Raw genomic sequence first — 21,525 nt, 5'->3', positions numbered from 1 at the left:
TAACATAATAACCTGGAAAAAGTTTTATACATGTAGCTGAGGACACTGGTGACATAAGTTTTGGGTGAACATGAAGGAGCTTTCCAGAAGTTAGAAGGCTCTCTCTTCCAGAGATACCCCTTTTCTAACTCCAGTCACCATAGATCAACTTTTCCTAGCACTGAACTTTATATAAATGGTATTGTGCTCATACAGCCCACATTTTGTTTCTTTCTTTTCTTTTTAATCTTTTTGTTTTGTTTTGTTTCATCAGTTGTGGGGCTTGAACTCAGGGCCTGGGTGTTGTTCCTGAGCTCTTTTTGCTCAAGGCTAGCACTCTTCCACTTTGACCCATAGCTTCACTTCCCATTTTCTAGTTATTAATTACAAATAAGAGTCTCACAGACTTTGCTTCCCCAGGCTGGCTTTGAACCACGATTCTCAGATCTCAGCCTCTTGAGCAGCTAGGATTACAGGTGTGAGCCACCAAAACCCAGTAGCAGCTCACTTATTCTAGTGATCATTTCGCCTATCAGATTCATATAATAAAGCAGGCAGGAGAGAGGAAGAGAGAGCAAAATTACAACTAAGAAATATTAAAAGGGTCAGACTCATGCATTAAAGTCAGGACGTAAGTTAAAAACAAACAAAGAACAACAAAAAAAGCAAGCTCAACCCCAATCACTATTTTAAGTGGCAGGGGTAATGAGACGTAAGGGGACTGACTATATTTGCCTTTGCAATATTAGAAGCTAAGATCTTTTCATGAATGAGTAAAGAGAGAAATTAAAGACCTATCTAGCAAAGGAAAGCACTAAAACTCACCTATTACCCCTGTGTTCTGTTGGGCCTAGGTCACATCTCCATGTTTGAGAATAGTAAACTGTACCAGTTTGATTACTGAGAACCATCTGACTAATGATCAGTGATTGCTAAGTGACATGACCATATGCATTGTTCTCCCAGATCAGAAAGTATAAAGAGACATGGCTTGGAGTCTTTACTCCCATTTCCCATGTGGGGAAATATTTCTGCATTTTTTCCAGTTCTCTCTACTTTATTATGTCATACTAAAATAAATCATTGCCACAACTTCTCCCCTGTGAGACTCTCCTTGTTGTGAGATACCTTAAGATTCTTTTTAGGTAGGTCTCAAGTTCTGTGACTTTAAGATAGAAAATGGGAAGCTCAAGGAATCCCTCCATCCAACAAGTGGTGATACAATGAGCATCTATGGGGCTGCATGTCATAATGAAAACTTCTCTTTGTTCATTCTGTAGTATTCTGTAGCATAAATGCAACATAATAATTTATTCTATTCTGCTGCTATTGAACATGTAGACTACTTCCAGCTTTGGTTTTTATAAAATGTGCTACTCTAAATATTCTTGTCTTACTTTTTGGAGCATATACAGTCTTTCAGTGGTTTGTAATCAATCCCTCTTTTGTATATCTTCTGCTCTTGGAAATACTCAGTCATAGTCACCATTCACCCTGGATGAAAAAAAAAGAAAGGAAGGAAGAAGAAAGGAGTAGGTGGCTTCAGCAACAACAGAAATGGTGCTCAGTCCTCACTAATTTCATATATTACCTGTAGCAGCTCTCTGAGGTGCTATAAATAATGGTATGTATGCCAGGCACTAGTGGCTCATGCTTATACTCCTAGCTACTCAGGAGGCTGAGATCTGGGGATCACAGTTCGAAATCAGCCCAGGAAGGAAAGTCCATGAGACTCTTATCTCCAATTAACTACCAGAAAACTGAACATGGAGCTGTGGCTCCAAGTAATAGAGAACTAGCCTTGAGCAGAAAAGCTTAGTGACACTACATACTAATTAAGGGATCTCTCCTTCAGGAGGATATTACAATTCTAAATATCTATTCGCCAAACAATGGAGCACCCAAATTTATCCAAGAAACACTACTTTCCCTCAAATCCCACATAGATCCAAAGACATTAATTGTTGGGGATTTTAACACACCACTCTCCCCACTAGATAGATCAACTTGGCAAAAACTCAACAGACAAACCGCAGATCTAAACAACTGCATAGATCAACTAGATTTAACAGACATATACAAAATATTTCACCCAGCAGCATCAGAATACACATTTTTCTCAGCAGCACATGGAACATTTTCTAAAATAGACCACATTTTAGGCCACAAAGCAAACTTGTCCAAATTCAGAAACATTGAGGTTATACCTTGCATTCTCTCAGACCACAAGGGAATAAAATTAGAATTCAACACCAAAAGCCACCAAAGAAAGTCCGGTAACACATGGAGGCTGAACAACACACTGCTGAATCACGAGTGGGTCAAGGAAGAGATTAGAAAGGAAATTCAAATGTTCATGCTATTCAACAAAAATGAACACACAAATTACCAGCTCCTCTGGGACACAGGAAAGGCAGTACTCAGAGGCAAGTTTATAGCTTTGAGTTCCTACATCAACAAATTGGAGAGATCTGAAACAAACAATTTAATGAGATATGTGAACCTCCTTGAAAAAGAGCAGCAAGATAAACCCCAATCCAGTAGACAGAAAGAAATAATTAAAATTAAATCAGAATTAAATGAATTAGAATCCAAAAAAAACTATAGAAAGAATCAACAAAACAAAGAGTTGGTTCTTCAAAAAATTTAACAAAATTGACAGACCCTTAGCAAATCTTATCAGAAAAAGAAGAGAACACATCCAAATAAATAAACTCAGAGAGGAAAATGGAAAGATCACCACGGAAACAACCAAGATTCAGAACATTTTAAGGGAATACTTCTCAAAACTTTATGCTAATAAGTTTGAGAACTTGGCAGAAATGGACCTTTTCCTAGCAAATATTGACATGTCATAACTAAACCAAGATGAGTTAAACCATCTTAACAGGCCCATATCAAGCATTGAAATAGAAACAGCAATAAGAGACCTCCCAGCTAAGAAAAGTCCAGGACCAGATGGTTTTACAGCGGAATTCTACAAGGCCTTCAAAGCAGAGCTCACACCAATACTCCTCCAACTCTTCAATGAAATTGAAAGAGAAACCCTCATCCCAAAACCAGGCAGGGACTCATCAAAGAAAGAGAACTATAGACCCATTTCTTTGATGAACATTGATGCAAAACTTCTCAACAAAATTTTGGCCAATCGACTTCAACAATTCATCCAAAAAATCATACACCATGATCAAACAGGATTCATTTCAGGGATGCAAAGCTGGTTCAATATACACAAATCAATTAATATTATTCATCACATCAACAGGAGCAAGGATAAGAACCACATGGTTATCAATAGATAACCATGGTTCTCAATACATGCAGAAAAAGCATTCGACAAGATCCAACACCCCTTTATGATGAAGGTTTTGGAAAAATTAGGAATCCATGGAACATTCCTCAATACAATAAAGGCTGTATATGACAAACCTACAGCCAGCATTATACTTAATGGTGAAAAAATAAAGCCATTTCCTCTTAACTCAGGAACAAGACAAGGATGTCCACTCTCTCCACTTCTCTTCAACCTAGTATTAGAATGCCTAGCTACAGCAATAAGACAAGATGCAGACATAAAGGAGATCCAAATAGGGAAAGAAGAAATAAAACTCTCCCTCTTTGCAGATGACATGATCTTGTACTTAAAGAATCCCATAGACTCCACTCCCAAATTACTCAAGCTGATTCAAAACTTTGGCAAAGTAGCAGGGTATAAAATTAACCCTCAAAAATCAATGGCTTTTCTGTATGCCAACAATGAGAAAAGTGTGGCTGAAATTAGGAAAGCAACTCCATTTGTAATAGCCCCACAAAAAATAAAATACCTAGGAATTAACTTAACCAAAGAAGTGAAGGACCTTTATGATGAAAACTTTAAAAACTTGAAAAAGGAAATCAAAACAGAACTTAGAAAATGGGAAAAACTCCCATGCTCCTGGATTGGAAAGATTAACATTGTGAAAATGGCAATACTTCCCAAGGCTATCTACAAATTTAATGCGATAGCTATCAAAATTCCAACCTCATTCTTCAAGGAAATAGAAGAGGCAATCCAAAAATTCATATGGAACAATAAAAGACCCTGAATAGCAAAAACGCTCCTCAACGGAAAGAACACTGCTGGAGGAATATCAATACCAAATTTCAAACTCTACTATAAAGCCATAGTAATCAAAACAGCTTGGTACTGGCACAAGAACAGACCTCAGGACCAATGGAATAGAATTGAAAACCCAGAAATGAACCTACAGACCTATAGCCATCTAATCTTTGATAAGGGAGCTAAAAAAAATAGAATGAAAGAAAGACAGCCTCTTCAGTAAATGGTGCTGGCAAAATTGGTTAACTACTTGTAGAAAACTAAAGCTAGATCCTGCACCAGAATCAACTCCAAATGGATCAAAGACCTCAGAGTCAAAGCAGACACTCTGAAAACATTACAGGATGGAATAGGAGAAACCCTAGGTCTCCTTGTTGCAGGCCAATATTTTCTGAATAGAGATCCAGAAACACAACAAATCAAAGAAAGGTTGGACAAATGGGATTGCATGAAGTTGCAGAGCTTCTGCATGGCAAAGGTCATAGCTAGCAAGATCAATAGAAAGCCCACGGATTGGGAGAAGATCTTCCACTAGCCATACAACGGACAAGGGTCTCCTATCTAAAATATACTTGGAACTCAAAAAATTAAATCCCCCAACAACAAATCCTCAAAGAAACAACTGCCCAATAAATAAGTGGGCTAATGACTTAAGGAGAAACTTCTCTGAAGAAGAAAGAAGGATGGCCAATAGACACATGAAGAAATGCTCAAACTCCCTAGCCATAAAAGAAATGCAAATCAAAACATTATTGAGATACCACCTCACCCCAGTTAGAATGGCAAAAATCAAGATCTCTAATAACAACAGATGCTGGAGGGGATGTGGACAAAAGGGAACCTTACTTCATTGTTGGTGGGAGTGTAAACTTGTTCAACCACTTTGGAAAGTAGTATGGAAGTTCCTCAAAAGATTCCACATAGAGATTCCCCTATGACCCAGCAGTCCCACTTTTGGGCATTTACCCAAATGTTTAAAACAAGACCACACTAAAGCTACCAGCACAACTATGTTTATTGCAGCATTATTTACCATAGCTAAGATCTGGAACCAACCCAGATGCCCCTCAGTAGATGAATGGATCAAGAAAATGTGGTATATATACACAATGGAATTCTATGCCTCCATCAGAAACAATGACATTGCCCCATTTGTTAGGAAATGGAAAGACTTGGAAAAAATTATATTAAGTGAAGTAAGCCAAGCCCAAAGAAGCATAGGTCCCATGGTTTCCCTTATTTGCAATATCTAGTATATGTATAAGTCAAGCAGAAAAGGTCAGATATGGTGATGTTAGGAAAATGAACCCTAAGATATGTATTTTAAATATTTTTTTCTTTCATGCGATTGTTTCTAACGCAATTATAAGATTATTTCTTTGTTGCTTTGTATGTCCCTCCCCCACAGTATAACCCCTGCTTTCACTGTATTTGATGTCGGTATAATTTGTGGAGGGGAAAGGGAAAAACAAGTTGTTTAAATAAGGATACAGGTGGACCTGTTGCAACAATGAGAAGTACAAGTTGTCATGTCAAAAACGAACTTTACAACTTGGGGGGGAGGGTTGGGTGGGGGGGAGGGAGGATGGGAAGGGTAAACAAAGGAGAAGGCTACAATGCTTGATAAGAAATGTACTCACTATCTTGCCCATGTAATTGTAACCCCTCTGTACAGTATTTTCACAATAAAAAAAAGAAAAGCTTAGCCACAGAACCTAAGCCCTGAGTTCGAACCCTACAACTGACAAAAAAAAAGACATTCATTTGAAGTAAACATGATGCAAGTATGCCTTTTAGAAGAGTAAATCCATAAAGAAATCAAAATGGTCCACTTTCCTGGTGCTTCATCACGTCCAAGTTCCCCCTCTTATTTATGAGCCCTTCCAAGCACAGAATCCACACTAGATCTGCAGTACAGTACCCATTAACCTCAACAGTTCTTTAGAAATGCAGAATCACAGACCCTACCCTCCATCTGTAGAGTCAAGCTTGTCTTAACAAGATTTCCAAGTAATTCCTATTCATTGAAGTTTACAAAACCCTGTATTCTCCAAATCAATACTGTACACAAAACTCTAACAAAAACAGAAAAACATTTCTTGTGCCCATTTTACCAATAAGGAATTGAAACAGAGAGGTAAATTTAATGTGCCAAGGATGACCCACAGTCTCTGTACCAGGGGAAGTTTCTCTTGAAGGAAGAGCTGTCGATTTTCCGAATATAGCTAGTTCTCCTATGTTTACACTAATAGCCATTAAAACACCTATAGTTCATCATGCCAGCCAGCCTTTCCTCTCTAGAAGTGTACCAGGAACACGCATTGGAGCTTGGGTAGACATATGTGGGACTGGCATAAATAGCCACCAGAAAGATATGAATGCTGTACAGAAAGCAGGGGTTGGGGAAAGGAAAAGAAAAGGAATGAGGAGCCCAGGCCACCTGGCACAGAAGAACAGATCGGGGCATGGAAAGGGAGAGATGAAGTGACAGCAGAGAGACATTCAAGCCTGGCTTTGCTGTCTGTTCCTCCCCTTGCCTGCAATGGAGAGGTCTGTGCTGTGACGCAGTCTGTAAGAGGCTGTTGGCAGCCAGCCCAGAGCTGGCCCAGGTCCTCACTGCAGAGATTTTGTTTCTGCAGAAAGACTGGAGGCTGCCTGGTATACCTTTGTCAGAGCTATAGAGCAGCCACCAGCACTTAAGGGTACAGGACTCTATAGGAAAGCTATTCAGCTTGCAGAACCACCTGAACATCTAGATGCAGTAACTTGAGAGAGGTACCACGCAGGACATATCCCTGAACACCAGCAGGAGCTGGGGATGCTAGGGTTTCACTATTCCTTTTTGCCTCTCAGAAAGCAGCTCCAGGTTGCAGACTCCCTTCACCTGTCTTGAATGTCTTAAGGCTTGCCTTGGACCCTGAACCCTGTGAGAGGTCATAGCCAGCATGACCCTAGCTCAGCAAGGTTGAGAGCTCAGGTCAGAGAAAGCTACCTGGTTTATCCTTGCAAGTTCAGCTGAAAAGGGCTAGCAAATGGACCTGGAAGCTGCCTGCCCATTCAGAGGCACAGGAAGTCTCAAAGGAAACAAGCTGACCCTCTCACACTCCCTTTACAGTGTCAGACACCAATGGTACAGTAAATGGTGGCTTCCAGTAATCGGAGTCTGACTTATTCCCTAATGTACAAAGATGGACAAAGGGAGGGGGTATTTCCATCTGGTGAGATAGCTGCTTAGGGCAGGTAAAGAACCTGGAAGCTGTACAACCACAATGTACAATGACATGTCCCAATGGAGTATCAGCCATTAACTCTGTCAAAAGAGTGAGCTCTTCCTGCCACCTTAACCAGCATCTCCCTTGTCCTCCTAGCTGCCAAGTTTGCTTCCATACATTTCACTCTTCTGCCATCAGTAGCTTTCCCTCCCAATGTTAGAAGATGCCTATACCTTTCCATGAATATCTGTGGGCTGTGCATTTGGTTGGGGTCAAGTTGTATGTCAAAGGAACTGAATCCAACTTCTATGTAACAAGAGAAGGTGAGTTTCTATATGCATTGGTGGGTGGTAAGATGTGAGGACAAGAAGTGGAGGTCACTAGAAAGAATCTGCCAAAACCACTATCTGAGGGTGAGTCATGTCTCAATTGCTTCCCACTGAGCCTTATAAAGAACACTATTCACCTTCTTTCCTACCTCTTTCACCATCCATTTTTGCTTTTAAAAAAGCATCTCCAGGATGCAGGCTTGTGTATCCTGATGCTTTCTCTTGACCCTGAACCCTGTGAGGGTTCCATAGCCAGCCTGAATCTAGCTCAGCAAGACTTGGATCTCTCAGATCAGAGAAATTGTGCTTTTATAACATATACAAGGCAAGAAACATTTTCAAATTCACTTGTAAAGCTATCATGACAGTGCAATTTAAAAAAAAATCTTCATGACAGAAAATGTCCAGCTGCATGTTAGATACAAGTTAATTCCAGACATCTTCTCTCCCTGAATTTCCATTTATCTTTATCACATCTGTTCACCTGAAGCAGCCAGAATTTTAAAATCCCACTTAAATTTGATTTTTAAGTCTCTCACTAGCCACCTAGATATTGGCAGTCTCTTCCTCTATTCATTGGGATAATAATTATCGAGCACACATAATATATGACTCATACTAGTCAGGAAGTCAACATTCTATCATATAGGAGTTGATTTGTCCTGGGAATATTTATTGAACCCCATCTGTTTACATGTCACTGTGGAAAGTCCTGGAAAGGGTACAAAGAAAGAGAATTTTTCAAGGAAGGCCTTGAAAAACTTCAGAGACTGTTAGAGAAATGCAAATGGTCATAAAACAACTTCCCTTTTTGTTTTGTTTTCGATGCTGGTACTGGGGTTTGAACTCAGGACCTAGGCATTTTTCCTGCACCTTTTTTTTTCTTTTTTTTTCTTTTTTAACTCAGGGGTAACACTCTACCACTTGAGCCATAGCTCCACTTCTGGCTTTTGGGTGATTAATTGGACATTAAATCTCAGGGACTTTCATGCCTAGGCTGGCTTCAAACTGTAATTCTCAGATCTCAGCTTTGTGAGTAGCTAGGACTACAGAAGTAAGCCACTAGCACCTGGCAAAATAGCCCCTTTTCTAATTGTAAAACTGGACTTTTGACAAAAAAGTGTTTGTACCTTGAAAGCCTGTTAGCGACCCCAGACTACTAAATCCCAACCTTCATTTTAAGGCAGTCCTCAGGAGATTCCAAGCACATTCAATTTGAGATTCACTGATCTAGACAAGGGAAATTCTAGAAGCTCAGAGGAGAGAGCGATTAGCATGCACATCAATTATTATGGATACATTCTGTGGGAGTTTGCCTTTGAAGACTGTCTGGACTTTGGCTGGATACAGAGGGCTCAAGGAATAATAATTTCCCACCTCCACTGAGTTAAAATTTCACAAAATCCTATCTTCAAACTGCAGAAGGCACTAACATTTTTCAAATACATTTTCTACAACAGCAAAAGCTTTGAGTCAGGTAGAATGAATCTGCAAATTTTTGTGGCTGATGGTGTCAGGATCCCCAAATGGCAGCTTGCCTAGTCAGGACAGCTTCAAGGTCAGATCACCAGATGTCCCAGAATGGACCTGCCAACACAAGACTTCTAGCTTTGCCCAACCTACCTGTCAATCAGGTAGATCAACCAATGAGAAACTACCTCATTATTTCCAAGCAGTTATTCAGCCAATTGGCAGTTTCCAACCAATTGAGTCTTGGACTAACATTATGCCAAGGCTGGTGGGGTGGCTGCTTTATCAGACAGAACGAGGGAGCAGATAAATCACTGTGAAGTTGTGATTGGAGGCTGTTCGCACCGTAGCTATTGTTTCATATTGGATCAGCGTGAGTGTTTCAATTATTCTTGCACTCAGCCATCCTGCATTCAATTTAAGATGGAAGAGTCTGGCTTTAAATTTGAAAACTGAAACAAACAAACTAGATCAAAACACAGACTCTGTACCATTATCTCCTGTGTCTACCCACCACCCACAAAACCAATGCTGGTCCCATGGATGAGTCAAGGAAAGATTATATGGAATATAATATTCACCATTGAGTGCACTGCTTTAATCCAGACAGTGATCCAAAGTAATAATACCTGCTTTTTTTTTTCAGAAATCATGCCAAAAAAAGGACAGAAAATGTGATCCGAACTGTCTTCAATCAGAAAGATCTCTCCTTGGTATTATTTTCTAGTGACAAGGATAGGCTTTGTTGATCCATCTCCAAGATAGCTGACTGGGATATAAAGGTAGGCTGAGGCTGAGAGACAGAACATAGCTGGCTGGCTTACAAAAGGTAGAACTTAGGCCTCTGACTCATCAGCTGATCCAGTTGATGATGCTCAGTTAATACCAGGGCAATCACATCTATTATGAACCTCCCACCACTGACCACCATCATTGCAGTGCCTCTGCCTTCTTCATTCTTCACCCCACTCTTCAGGAAGCTAAAAGCATTTCTCCTTCTCTTAACCATTGCCAAAGAGAGCTGAGGTTATGCCTGAGTAAGATGGCAGGAGAAGCCAGGCACCCACCAAGAAAAGCAGACATCCCCCACTCATATCAGAGGACTTTGCTCTTTGAGAAAGGGCTTTGTAGTGGGAAGGTTCAAGCTCAGAGGTTCATCTCACCATTTTTTTCCAGTGTCTTTCACAGACTGAACATATTGTGTTGCATTTCTGAAATGATCCAATGAAACTGTGAGAACTCTGGAAACTATACAGATAAGAAATGGCTGGAGGAACTGATGGCATGAAATGTTCTTTCAAATGTTAGGGATTTTGAGAAGAGGGTCAGCAGGTATGCCCTCTGTAGTGCCTGTGGGTAAGATACAAGCTCAGTGGAGGGAAACACTTCCTTACAAAGAAAAGTCATCCAACAATGGGAGACAAGATTCTTTTCCCCTGAGATAGGAGCTGTCCATTATATTACAGGCCCTTGTTTGGAATAGGACTTTATCATTATTTCAATTCAGTTTGTGTTGCATGGAAATCTAACATACATTGGGTGGTTCTGTTGACCTCATTTAACATGCACTATTCCATTTGTTCCCATCATAGTCCAATAAGTTCAGTATACCTGTTAGGTTGCAGTTTGGCTTGTTCCCAGTCCCCAGGCTTGAAATGTTCCTGCCTTAGTATCTGAGTGGCTCCTTCCATTTACGTTATTCTGATCTTTTCAGAGTCTTGTTATCTCCACTGAGGGCTTTTCCTAGTTACTTCTTGTCACATGACTATCTCCTATCCCAGCCTTCCATGACTTACCCTTATTTATTTGTCTATTTGGCATTTGGTATTATCTAAAATTATGTTATATTTACATCTGTTTATGATCTACCTTCAGTTATGGTTTGAATCCTAAATATCCCCCAAAAGCCACATATTAAAGTCTTGGCCATCTACCTGGGACACTATTGAGAGGCAGGGACTCTAATGAAAAGAAATTAAGTCAATGGGGGCATGCACAGGAAGGAGCTATTGGCCTGGAAGGGACCCTTACCCCTTCTTTTTTCTCTTTGCTTCTTAGCTGCCATGAAGTGAGCAGCTTTACTCCATCAAGAACAACCTTCCATCATGGTTTGCTTCACCATAGGTCCCAAAAGAATAGTCAACTGACCATAGTCTGAAACTGTTAGCAAAATAAATCTTCTCTCTTTTTTTTTTTTTTTTTTATTGTTGTTGGTGGTAGTGGTGGTCATGGGGTTTGAAATCAGGGCCAAAAACTCTGGTTTTCTTTTTTTTTTCTTTTTCTTTTTGCCAGTCCTGGGGCTTGAATTCAAGGCCTGGGCACTGTCCCTGAGCTGCTTTTACTCACTGGTACTTTACCACTTGAGCCACATTACCGCTTCTGACTTTTTCTGTGTATGTGGTACTGAGGAATTGAACCCAGGGCTTTATGCATGAAAGGCAAGCACTCCACCACGAAGCCACATTCCCAGCCCCACTTCTGGTTTTCTGGTAGTTAATAGGAGATAAGAGTCTCATAGACTTTTCTGCCTAGGCTGGCTTCAAACCCAACCATCCTTAGATCTCAGCCTCGTGAGTAGTTAGAATGACAAGTGAGAGCCACCAATGCCCAGCTCATTCTTCTCTCCTTTTAAGTTCTCTTAGATATTCTTCACAGTGACAGAAAGCTGGCTTACAGTCTCCACTTTAAGAAGAGAAAGACCCAGGTGACTATGTTCAGTGCTTTGTTGCCCACTTGACAAGTTGAGAACTGGCAAAGTGTAGATGATCAGAACATATAAAATTAATAGATGATTATTCTACAGATTTTCCATTTTATAGATTTTTACAGAGAGCAAAACTGAGGCATTGACATGGCAAAATAATCTCCCTATGGCCCTGGAGTGAGCAGAAGAGCCAGGACTTGAACAATTTGGCTCGAGAGTCTGTGCTCATGACCACTACCCATCTGATGTTCTGAAAAAGTCATGTTTTCTCAAAGAGAAGTTAAAAAGTCCTTGAAAGTTCAATGGCTGGCACAGACTTTTGTTTTATTATTTCAAATGACTTGTATCTATAAGCCTCTAGCCACTAGGAGAGAGGTAGAAGATAAAAGGCCAAATGTACAGACTATCTTTTTGCCTTGCTGATCTGGCTTCACAGTGATATGGTAAGTGGAGCAGGTGGGTCAGAGAGGGACAGAAAACAGCTTGACAGTCACCTGTTCCTCATCTGTCCCTTGGCAAATAGATTGACTGACACAACTCCCATGCCTGGAGTCTTCAAAACCAAATCTACAAACTCAGAACAGGTTTCTTGCCTCTCCAAGAGATTTGAAACCATATGCAATGTCACCTTGGCAACAAAGGCGCTGAATTTATGATCCTGCTTCCTTCTTCTGAGTAGGGCTAGGGATTTTTCCATGACAAAATTTATTTGAATATTCACAGGTCACTAGAGGGAGTCCACAATGACCTTTGCAGCTAATAACAAAAAACAAAAGAAGAGAAAGATCTGAGTCTAAACATCAGACTAACCTGAGTTAAAACTGAGGTTACTTCTTTGAACTTCAGTTTTCTTACCTAAAATATAGTAGCTAACCCTTCTCGTATTTTTATTTGGGGAGGGGGAGGCAAGGATCAGATACTAAAGAGGACATCTGCTGTTGGATTTTTGTTCAACTGTCAAGCTATTGTTCTTCCATTTGCCTTCTAATCTTTCTGTAGCTGGGTTCAGAAACAAACATTATCTAAAGGAGTTATTAGGGTTGAGTCCAAAACAGCTAAACTAAATCAGCAAAAAATGACATGGACATGCCTGTCCCTGTGGCTATGGATTATTTCAGTGGCATATTGTCTGCACTTCAGATACAAAGGTCAAGCCTAGAGCCACCTTCCTATCCTACACTCTGGCTCACTGGGAGTTTGCCCAACTGACTGCAAAGCTTTATTATTATCAGAGCCTGCCCTGGTCAGGTCATCCTCTCTTAGAACACGTGATGAGAAGTAGAGACAAATACGTGAAGATAGAAATTTTTCAGGACCCAATTGGACTTGAGGGCCTGCAAGAAATCTCCTTCTACTTTTGAGAAATAAAACCCTGTTGCTTAGTAGTTTCACATTCAGCTTAATGAATTCTCTCTTGAAATCGCCATGGCTCTAAGCTTCGTATTCTCATCATTTACTGAGGAGTGTCAAATTTTGCTAGCATGCCTCATCCTAGCACAACATTTAGAATATTTTTAATGGCACCTGGGATGTAGCTCAGTGATAAAAAAAAAAAAAATACCTACCTACTATGTAAAATACCCTGCACCCAAAACAAAAAGAATCATACCAGCTTATAAAATTCATTAAGAAATATGTCTAAAATGAATCAGTGTGCTTCAGCCTGACACAGGCTATGTCTCCTTCCAGGATTCATCACAAAGAAGAGGTGTGCAAAGGGCTACCATGTAAACAGAGAGATTTTGTTCACTATTGGGTACCTCAAAATGTAAACTTCTTGGCATTCTTATATACTCAGTTTCAAACAAAACCGAATAATAAATCTGACATCTTAGAAATGAAAGGCTAAGAGGGACTGGCACAGATCAGAGCTCAATAAATAATCTGAATGGATGAGATGAATGAGATAGCATAATAAGTTAAATGAATGGCTAAGTCATGGTGCCTCGGATCGCTGAGTGATAACAGGATTTTCCTGAAGTGCTGATGAAACAGGAAATGTCTCAGTGGGTCATTTAATTCTAGGAAAAGATGTTTAAGTCTCAAAAAGAAAGGAGAGCTATTTGCCCCATCTACTGTGAGAATGAAGACCATTCTCAGCAATCAGACTGACCACATTCTAGAAAATGTTGACATTACTCTGAAAGGATGCACAGAGTGATCTTGAAGGATCACCCAACCCCCACCCCTTGGAACCCTCCAGAGAGATTTCAGCCACATCAATCACATCAATGTAGAACTCAGTCTCCTTGGAAAGGAGAAGGAGAAACTTCGGGTTGACAAATGGTGGGGAAACAGAAAGGAAAAGGCCACTGTCCAAACTATCTGTAGTCATGTACACAATGTGATCAAGGGTGTTATACTGGGCTGTGGTTACAAGAGGAAGTCTGTATAGGTTCACTTCCCCATCAATGTCATTCTTTAAGAGAATGGCTCTCTAGTTGAAATCTGAAACTTCTTGGGTGAGAAATACGTGGCAGAGTTAATCCTTCAAGTTAATGTGTTAATCCTTGAAGGAAATGATACCGAACTTGTTTCAAATTGCTTTGTTTCAGCAAGTACCAACAGTTAAAAACAAGGTTACATCAGAAAGTTTGGATGGTATCTCTGTTTCTGAAAAAGGAACGGCTCAACAGGCTGATGAATAGATCTAAGCTAACCCAGCTTCAGAAACACCATCCAGGATCCTGATACCAATTTGTAATAATCCAGTGATGCAATAAAAGAAGCATATTGGGAAAAAAGAGAGAGAAGTAATAGTTACTTCTACTTTATGCCTCACAATAGGTTAGTAAATAATAAAGGAATTCTGTTGTCTGAAGGCTATCATTTCCTTGGCCAGGTTTTCCTGAGTATCCCTAATAAATGCATCAGTTTTGATGCTTTGCTCCCCAAAGATAATAACTGATACAGTTTCAGAGTCAATTGTAGCTCAAGTGGTAGAGTGCTAGCTTTAAGCAAAAGAAGCTAAGGGAGAATGTCCAAGCCTCAAGAGTTCAAGCCTCAAGACTGGCTAAAAAAAAAAAAAGTCAATTATACAGTGTGTGTGTGTGTGTGTGTGTGTGTGTGTGTGTGTGTGTGTGTGTGTGTGTGTGTGTGTGTGTGTGTGTGTGTGTGTGTGTGTGTGTGTGTGTGTGTGTGTGTGTGTGTGTGTGGTTAGCCTAGGTTTCCAACCTAGAAAGTAGAGCCATTTGGGACTGGATGACTGCATAACTCAGTGAAAAAAGCTGTGTATTTTAGACAGTTAAACCAAAATGGGTTCTAACCACTGTTCTAAGTGCTTCCTGAGTGCAGTCTACTCTCCTCACTTGGTAGGGTTAGAACAAGTCCAGGGTTATGGTTCCTAGCCACACAGCCACACTTATGTAGGATGATAGTAGCACCCCATCTTGAGTAACAATGATCTGAAGAACATCCAGACCTTAACAAATATCCGTAGAAGGCAAAATTGCCTCTGGTTCAGAGTCACTGGCTTAGTCTTTTGAAATGGGTCAGCTCTTAAAGAAATTTGACTTAGGAGTTTTTCACTAATTATAAACTTGCTGGGGACATGACTGAAGTGGTATAGCACCCACCTAGGAAGTGCAAAGCATACAGAGAGAGAGAGAGAGAGAGAGAGAGAGAGAGAGAGAGAGAGAGAGAGAGAGAGAGAGAGAGAGAGAGAGAGAGAGAGGTGTATATACATATAGATATATATGCTGGTTTTTCTCTAAATGCTACTCTGCAATAATGCTTGCCTTGTAGTCAATGAGACCTGGAACAAAATAGTTCTCATTCATGGAGACCAGAGATCTCAAAGGCCACTGGAGTCCATGTGGAAGGCTATTATGTCAAATGATATTATCACAGTTAACTGTGGACACAGTTATGTTTCTAAGAAACAAACATATAATAGCATGCTGGAGTTCCACAAAATTAAGAAAAATAAGGGAAGAGGTGGGTCAAAGGGAGCTGAAAATGTTGAAGGGATGACACAGATCAAGGTGTATACATAAACTGCTTTGTTAACTGGCAAAAAACACATTCAATACATATGCTACAAAATTCAGAAAAGTGAAAGAAGGGCTGGGTTGAGAGGGGTGCGTGAGACTGTGTGGATGGGTGACATTTATCAAGATGCACTGTATTCATAAACCGCTTTGTTGTATGGACGTTCCTTTGTACAACTACCTAAAGATAATAAAAATATTGTTGAAAAACCTAATTGATGATACTTCTCTGTCTATAGGTTAGCCAGAGCCATGCAGGGGCAATAAGTGAACAAAGGCAACTTTCTTCCAGGAATCTCGTGGGGGGAGAGAGGAGAAAGGGGAGGAGGAGAGGTGGAGTGGGGTGGAGGTGAGAGGGAAGCGAATAGAAGGAGAGGGAAAGGAAGGAGAGTGCAGAAGAGAGGAGAATGGGGGGGAGAAGGGGGGAAGGAGAATAGAGGAAAGGGGAGGGGAAGAGAGGGGAGGGGAGGGGAGGAGAGAGCACACACACACATTGTCTTTTGGAAGTTTAAGAAAGTATATCGCACACTGTCACTTCTATTGCCACATGTTACTGGCCTAAGCCAGTTCCATGGCCCCAGTCACCAACCACTTGGGCAGGAAGGTCTATGTCTTCCTTGCTAGTTCAGAGAAAGAGAAATCTGCTGAAGAAAAAATAATCTATCACCATTAGATGCATGAACTTCAAAGGCCACATTTTTAAAACTACCACTAAAAAGGAGCCTGAGATCTTCGGTTGTCACTAGCCCCCAAAAAAGACACAGATGAAGAGGTTTCACTGGCATTTGAGTTGTGTTTGCAAAACATATTAAGATCTTGGTGGGAAGATACACAACATACATATCAATTATTTCTGCTACATTGAAGAACCCTTACTATGGAATCAGAAGCTTAATGATGTTATGGTTTTGTTTTGTTTGCAGGACCCTTGGTAAATAGTGTTGTAATCTGAGTTATTTTTTCAAGGGACCCTTAAGTACCCATGTTAGTTATTTGGTCTGCATTTAGTGTTCTGCACCTTTGAAACAAGAATATTAAGTAAATCCCTAGCACCTTGACAACAGCCAGCAGCTCAGGGCAGATGTACAAAGTGTGTATTTTTGTTCTGCTTTTTTCTGTGCTCTGCATTAGTCATGGCCACATTAGAGAGTATTCTGCACACCTCATGCTTCTCTGTCCTTTAAAGGGAAATAGAAGGGAATAGAATGCACCCACCAGCAAAACTATCATTGGAATGAAATAGATATTGCTTACCCACTTGTAGGCTCTTCAAAGAGTATCTACCTTTGGTTTCATTGACTCATACTTGTTAAAGCTATATCCCCATCTATTTTCCCAAGGACCTGATTGAAGAGAACAAATGAAGAAAACCGAATTCGAAGGAAATCTATGTATTATTCAAGGTATCCTGTAAGGAGCAACAATTGACCCTAAGTAACAACTGACCTTAACAAACTGACCCTCAGCCCAGGTTTTTGGCTTCCAGTCCCAGATTTTATAGCCCACCAAGTCTTTTTTTACAATATAAAGGAACTGAACTGTAGGTATTTGGCCTGAAGAAGACATTCATTATTTTGGATTTATAGAAATGAGAGTCTCTTACAATATCCATAGTACAGAACTCTGGAGTCTCAAATGGAATAGGATAAGGTGAGAATAAGATAAGAATTTAAGTGAGAATTTTCAGTCTTCCTGATTAAATGTCTATTCTGTTGGCTAAACCCCATAGTGCTTGAATTCAGGGTCTTGAACTTGTGCTTAGCTTTTTTTTTGCACAAGGCTAGAACTCTACCACTTGAGCCCCAGCTCCACTTCCAACTTTTTGATGGTTAATTGGAGGTAAGAGTCTCATGGCCTTTCCTGGCTAGTGTGGCTTCAAACACAAGCCTCAGATCTCAGCCTCCCTAGTAGCTGGGATCACAGGTATGAGCCAATGGCTCCTGGCTTCTTAAAGTATTGTTAAAAGCACAAACCAAACAAGAATTGGGAACAATAGGATTGCCTATAATCCACTCTCTGAACAGCAGCCAAATTAATCACAAGATAGGCTTCTCAGCCCCACATAAGACCCAATGGCATCCTATCAAGGTTGAAAAAAAATCCTAAAATCTTTATGTGGCCCTGTCTTCCTACTCTTCTCCCACAGCACATGTTCTTCAGTAACACCATCCTTCTGACACTCTTTAAAACTGCCAATTTAATTTCCACTCAGAGCCTTAGTCTTATGATTTCCTCTTTTCAGAACACTTTTCCATCAGATCTTGGCAGAGTTTATCTTCTTGCTTTACCCAGGTCATCCATTCAAAGATAGTTCTCAACATACATCCTCCAATCCAACACCACATCCTGTTCTGAATCTTATCCCTGCCTTGATTTATTTTCTCTCTAGCTTTTATCATTCCCTGAGATTATAGAATATCTTGTTATGATGATAATATGTTCTATAATTAGCATTTGATTTAATGTAACTTAATGTAAATTGCATTAGCATAGAGAGTGGTAGATACTAGAGGCTCAGTTGGCTTTGCGGAGTGAGTGAGTAATTCTACTCTAATTCCCATAATAGCCATCTGTTTAGCTTTGAGGCATACACAATATAACCCAAATTGGTCATGATGTCCTGTTTTAAGCATCTTTTGCTCTTATGTATGGATAGCTTTTAATCCAAGTCGATTTTAAGAAACTTGAAATCCTACAAACAGGTACTTCTTCTTTTGTGAATTTTATAGAATGTTGCTAGTTAGTAGAATTATAATATTCTCGACAAAGATTACATATTCTATAGATATAAATAAGCTTTTCTCATATTCTTAAAAGACCCAATGAATTTGAATCTTGACAGAATTCATTTCTTAAACAATCTGTAATGGGGGCTGGGAAGGTGGCTCAGTGGTAGAGCGCTTGCTTTGCATGCCTGAGGCCCTGGGTTCGATTCCTCAGCACCACATAAGCAAAAAGAAAAAAGCCGGAAGTGGCGCTGTGGCTCAAGTGGTAGAGCTCTAGCCTTGAGATGAAGAGCTGAGGACAGCGCCCAGGCCCAAAGTTCAGGCCCCAAGACCAGACCCCCCCCCAAAAAAAATCTATAATGGGAAGGACCACAAATCACTGTTCAGAAATCATAATGTAGATCCATATTTTAAGTCAAAATGAGGCATTCTAATGAAAAATATCTTTCTGTCATTTTATCCAACTCATCTTATCTGACCACTAGTTGTAGAGTTCAGTCAGCCAAATTAACCACCGCTCATTCAGGAAGCAGTTTATGCAAAACCATCTCAGAGTCTTTTACCTGCTTAGGGTCCAAAGGAAGAATAAGAATATGGGTCAAGAACCTAATGAGTAAGATAAAAGTTAGATAATTAAGGAACAAGCATCTTCCTGATAGCCACGTTTAGCAAAAGTTAAAAAGAATGTATGCCAATTTTTATAAATTTGAGTAGCCAAACATGGTGAGAATTCATGCTATCATTTGAGCATATTCCCAGGTTTGTGTTGGAATCGTAATTCATCAATTGTTAGGTGGGGTTTTGTGAGAGGTATTTGTGCCATAGGACAGAATCCTCATCAATGGAATAACATCTTTCTCCCAGAAATGCATCTGTCTTTTTTGTCCCTCTCTTGTTATGGAGCAATACAAAGCCTTTACCAAATATGGTTGGCCATCTAATCATGGACTTGCCAGGGTCCAGAACCATGTACCTAAATCAACTTTCCTTTATACATTACCTAGTCCCACATAGTTTGTTATAGTCACAAGAAATAAACAAAAACAATCCCCATGTACATCAATAGTAGAATGAACAAATTACAGTGCAATTCATGTAATGGATTCTGCTACAATAAAATAACAATGCATAATTCACAAATGCATGCCATATCACTGATACATACCAACATATACTGTTAGGAGAAAGAAAGTGAATAAACATAGAAGACCATATACCGCCTGGCACTAATGGCTCACAGCTGTCATTCTAGCTGCTTGGGAAGCTGAGATTGGGAGGCTCACTCTTTGGGCCAGCCAGGGCAGAAAAGCTCATGATACCTCCATCTCTAGCCATAGGTGGACACCATGTTGTTGATCTGTCATCTCAAGCTCTATGGTAAATAGAGATTGGAATGATCATGGTGCCAGGTCAGCCTGGGCAGAAAAGTCAGTGAGACTCTGTCTCCGTGGGAGGAAAGTTGGACACTGTAGCAAGTGCTTGTGACCCTAGTGATGACAGAAAGTCTATTTAGGTGGATCATGGCTTAGACAGAATGTCCATGTAGGAAGTAAGACTGTAACAGGGCTGGAGGGATGGCTCAGTAGTATTGTACCAGTTTAACAAGAAGGAGCCCCTTAGTCCCAAACCCCCAGTACTACAAAAAAAACCCACAAATGAATAAATAAACATAGATACATAACATCTATCAAATCTTCTTTTATGTAAAATTGAAAACTCAAAAACAAGTAAAATACACAATGCAAGAAGTCACTTAATAGCATTGATGGGTTCTTGGTGAAGAGGACATGAAAGAGGTATCCAGAATGTTGGTAACTATCTATTTCTGCACTTATGTCCTGGTTACATAGTTGTGCTTACCTTTACCAAAACCCAAGTCAATTGTACACTTATAATATATATTTGATTTATATTTCAATAAGAAGTTTACTAAAATAATACATCTTCATATGTTTAAGGAATTTTAAGCCAAGAAAATTTAAAAAGTCCTCTTTCAGTACTCACAGATTGATCTGCCAATTTTCACATTCATCAGAAACATGTGTTAAAAAGAAATTGAATTTATAGCTGAACCTCATAAAAAGGAATTTATTTGATTCTGAAGATGTATAGCATCTTCAAGATTGTCAAGATAAATGGCTTGCTTCTCAAGATTCTAAGTTACTTTTCAACACATCACCCCTCTCTTCCTGGCCATTTACCCAAACATCTATATCTTAATTTCTATATCTGTCTTCCTCTCTCTCTTCTATCTGGCTCTATCTCTATACCTATTCTATGCCTATATTTATCTATATTACATATATATCATCTATATCTGTGTCATCTATATCTACATAACTATATCTGAAGAGGAAGACTGATGATGAAAAGATACTGCTATTTTTCTTCTACCTCAGCTCATATGATGCTAAGGAAGTTATGTCTCATAACTCAATGGCTTGAAATAAGACAAGAAAGAAAAGTAGTCAACATCCCAAACAGCTGTAAACCTAGAAAGATGAACCATTATTTGTGCCATATTTTGCCCATGTGGTACATCTGAGAGGTTGAAAAGTGTTTTGTCAGCCTCACTGGGTCAGGAGGGCAAGAGTTGGACTCAGAAGTCCAACTTTAATGCACAGCCTAGTTTTGAAATGTTTGGGTTACCCAGACAACTTAAATCCTTCAATTGGTTTAAGCAATTACAAATTTCTAGTTTCTTGGGCAATAGATGAAATATGTGTGTGTGTGTATATATATGTATATATATATATATATATATATATATATATATATATATATATATATATAACTTTAGAAATTCATTATAGCCTAAAGTAACTCTTGACATAATATGTGAAGAGGCAACCAGGTGAAAATAGGAGAAAAAGGTAAAGCAACATGAAAAACAGACAAGTCAAGATGCTAGTGGCTCATACCTGTAATCCTAGCCACTAAGGAATTTGAGATCTGGAAGATGGGGTTCAAAGCCCAGACAAAAGTCTGCAAGACTGCATCTCTAAAAATAATTAACA

The 21,525-nt window shown here is 39.7% G+C and overlaps 1 long non-coding RNA gene and 1 pseudogene across 1 annotated transcript in view; one reads left to right on the top strand and one right to left on the bottom strand.

Annotated features, from left to right (window-relative positions):
- Positions 1-21,525, bottom strand: part of LOC138816725 (uncharacterized) — a 113,923-nt gene that overhangs the window by 49,816 nt on the left and 42,582 nt on the right. Inside the window, exon 2 of the long non-coding RNA XR_011368722.1 lies at positions 1,377-1,473. This is a non-coding gene — a long non-coding RNA (uncharacterized lncRNA). The remainder of the gene's footprint in view (positions 1-1,376; positions 1,474-21,525) is intronic.
- On the top strand, positions 13,877-14,441 carry LOC138816515 (large ribosomal subunit protein uL6 pseudogene; annotated as a pseudogene).

This window comes from Dipodomys merriami, unplaced genomic scaffold, assembly GCF_024711535.1.
Source record: "Dipodomys merriami isolate MVZ:Mamm:240054 unplaced genomic scaffold, mDipMer1.0.p SCAF_7, whole genome shotgun sequence".
NCBI lineage: Eukaryota > Metazoa > Chordata > Mammalia > Rodentia > Heteromyidae > Dipodomys > Dipodomys merriami.
The sequence above is the reverse complement of the archived record's forward strand: the minus strand, read 5'-3'. Positions and strand labels throughout refer to the sequence as shown.